Source organism: Seriola lalandi, unplaced genomic scaffold, assembly GCF_002814215.2.
Source record: "Seriola lalandi dorsalis isolate HSWRI2012SDOR001 ecotype SW California unplaced genomic scaffold, Sedor1 jcf7180002049762, whole genome shotgun sequence".
NCBI classification, from domain to species: domain Eukaryota; kingdom Metazoa; phylum Chordata; class Actinopteri; order Carangiformes; family Carangidae; genus Seriola; species Seriola lalandi.
Window position 1 is genome coordinate 2,020 of NW_019520315.1, and position 519 is coordinate 2,538.

The following is a 519-nucleotide window of genomic DNA, read 5'->3' on the forward strand; positions in this document are numbered from 1 at the left end:
GGATTGTGGGTACTGTGGGAGCCTGGTACTGTGGGAGCCAGGGTACTTAGGATTCTGGGTACTGTGGGAGCCTGGTACTGTGGGAGCCAGGGTACTTAGGATTGTGGGTACTGTGGGAGCCTGGTACTGTGGGAGCCTGGTACTTAGGATTGTGGGTACTGTGGGAGCCTGTGGTACCAGGTCTGGTTCAGGGAGTCCTTCTGTCCTTGTGTAACCAGAATGAGTCCAGTAGGTTCTGGGGGACTGTACCAGGTTTCATCCTGTTGCAGATTCAGTTAGCTTCATACAGACAGCCTCACTGCTAACAACAGCAGAACTGCTAACACCACGGTCACCACGGTTACCACAGTCACCAGGGTCACCACGGTTACCACAGACACCACAGTGTGTGTGTTAAACTACACTGGTGTTTTTCCTGACTCAGAGGGACGTACAACACTTTTATCACAGTGACTCGATCCTGCGTCTGAGGGGAGGGGCTAAGATACAGTGAGGGGAGGGGCTAAGATACAGTGAGGG